This window comes from Chrysochloris asiatica, unplaced genomic scaffold, assembly GCF_000296735.1.
Source record: "Chrysochloris asiatica unplaced genomic scaffold, ChrAsi1.0 scaffold00534, whole genome shotgun sequence".
Lineage (NCBI taxonomy): Eukaryota > Metazoa > Chordata > Mammalia > Afrosoricida > Chrysochloridae > Chrysochloris > Chrysochloris asiatica.
In genome coordinates, this window is record NW_006409052.1 from 257,716 (window position 1) to 260,330 (window position 2,615).

The following is a 2,615-nucleotide window of genomic DNA, read 5'->3' on the forward strand; positions in this document are numbered from 1 at the left end:
ACGTTCTTCTCCAGTGAGCATGGATCATTTTCCAGAATTGACCACGTGTTAGGACAAAAAGTACGCCTCCATAAATTCACAACCATCAAAATTCTACAGAGGATCTACTCAGACCACAATTCCATAAAACTAGAAATCAACAATAAGAAGGCCAAATCAATAAAATCAAAGACCTGGAAACTGAACAATACCCTGCTGAAAAGCAACTGGGTAAAAGAAGAAATTAAATGTGAATTCACAAAGTTTCTGGAAATAAACGAGAATGAAAACACAACATATCAAAATCTTTGGGACACGATGAAAGCAGTTCTGAGAGGACAATTTATTGCAATAAATGCACACATCCAAAAAGAGGAAAGAGCCAAAATCAACACACTAACACAATATCTTCAAAAATTAGAGGCAGACCAGCAGAGGGAACCTACAGTCTCCCAAAGAAAGGAAATAATAAAGATAAGAGCAGAAATAAATGAGACGGAAAACCAAAAAAAAACATAGAAAGAATCAACAAGACAAGAAGCTGGTTCTTTGAAAATATTAATAAAATTGACAAACCATTGGCAAAACTAACTAAAGAAAAAAGGGAGAGGACATAAACAAATCACATTAGAAACCACACAGAGGAAGTCACAACAGAACCAAATGAAATAAAAAAGATAATAATAGAATACTACTAAGAGCTGTACTCCAACAAATTTGAAAATTTGGACGAGATAGATATATTTCTAGAAAAACACAACCTACCTAAACTTACTTGGACTGAAGTAGAAAATTTGAACAAACCCATAACAAAAGAAGAAATTGACCAGGTCATCAAACAACTCCCGACCAACAAAAGCCCAGGCCCAGATGGCTTTACGGTAGAGGTCTACCAAACATTCAGAGAAGAACTGTCACTAATTCTACTCAAATTACTCCAGAACATAGAAGAGAATGGAAAATTCCCTAATATTTTCTATGAAGCAAGCATAACCCTCATATCAGCACCAGGAAAGGATATCACTAAGTAAGAAAATTACAGACCAATAATCCCTCATGAACATAGACTCAAAAATCCTCAACAAAATTCTAGCCAACAGAATCCAACAGCACATCAAAAAAATAATACATCATGACCAAGTGGGTTTCATAAAAGGGATGCAAAGTTGGTTCAACATTAGAAAAACAATCAACATCATCCACCATATAAATATGAAAAAAGAGAACAACCATATGATCATATCGATTGATACAGAAAAAGCATTCGACAAAATCCTACATCCATTCCTGATAAAAACACTCAACAATGTAGGAATTGAAGGGAAACGCCTCAACATAATCAAAAGCATATATTCAAAACCAAGAGCCTACATCACACTCAGTGGAGAGAAACTGAAAATCTTCCCCCTGCGAACAGGAAACAGACAAGGATGCCCTTTATCACCGCTCCTATTCAATATTGTGCTGGAAGTTTTAGCTAGAGCTATACGGCATGATGAAAAAATTAAAAACATCCAAATTGGCAAAGAGGAAGTAAAACTCTCCCTATTTGCAGACGATATGATCCTATACATAGAAAATCCTAAAGACTCAGTAAAAAAAAAAAAAACAAAACTATTAGACCTCATCAAAAGATTCAGCAAAGTGGCAGGGTAAAAGATTAACATACAGAAATCAATTGGATTTCTCTACAGCAACAGCAATATAGGTAGCGTAGTGGTTACGAATTGTGCTGTGAACCGCAAGGTCAGCAGTTCGAAACTACCAGTGGTTCCGTGGGAGAAAGATGAGGCATTCTGCTTCCGTAAAGATGTATAGCCTCGGAAACCCTGTGCAGGGTTGCAATGAGTTGTAACCGACTCCACGGCACTTAACAACAACAATAACAGCAACAGCAATAGTGATGAAAAGGACATTAGGAAAGCAATACCATTTACAATAACCACACAAAGGATGAAATACTTAGGAATAATCATAACCAGAGAAAAAAAGGACTTATACAAAGAAAATTACAAAACACTACTACAAGAAACCAAAAAAGACCTACAGAAGTGGAAGAACATACCATGTTCCTGGATAGCAAGACTCAACATCATAAAAATGTCAATACTACCCAGAGCAATTTACACATACAATGCAATCCCAATTCAGATTCCAACAACATTCTTCAAAGACAAGCAAAAGACAATTAGTAATTTCATATGGAAAGGAAAGAGACCCAGAATAAGCAAAGCACTGCTTAAAAGAAAGAACACGGTTGGAGGTCTCTCACTCCCCAATTTCAAACCTTACTATATGGCTATGGTGGTCAAACCAGCCTGGTACTAGTATAATGAAAGGTACATTGATCAATGGAATAGAATCAAGAATCCAGATATTAATCCAACCACTTACAGTCAAATGATTTTCGACAAAGTGCCTAGGCACATTGCATGGGGAAGAGACAGTCTCTTTAACAAATGGTGCTGGCATAACTGAAAAGTGATGTGTAAAAGATTGATTCACTGTGTAAATGTGAATCCTAAAATTATGAAGATCATCAATGAAAAAATAGGGACAAACGGGAGGGTGCTAATTCAGGGAATATTCAGACTGCCACACATTCTGAAAAATACACAAACAAAAATAGACAAAAT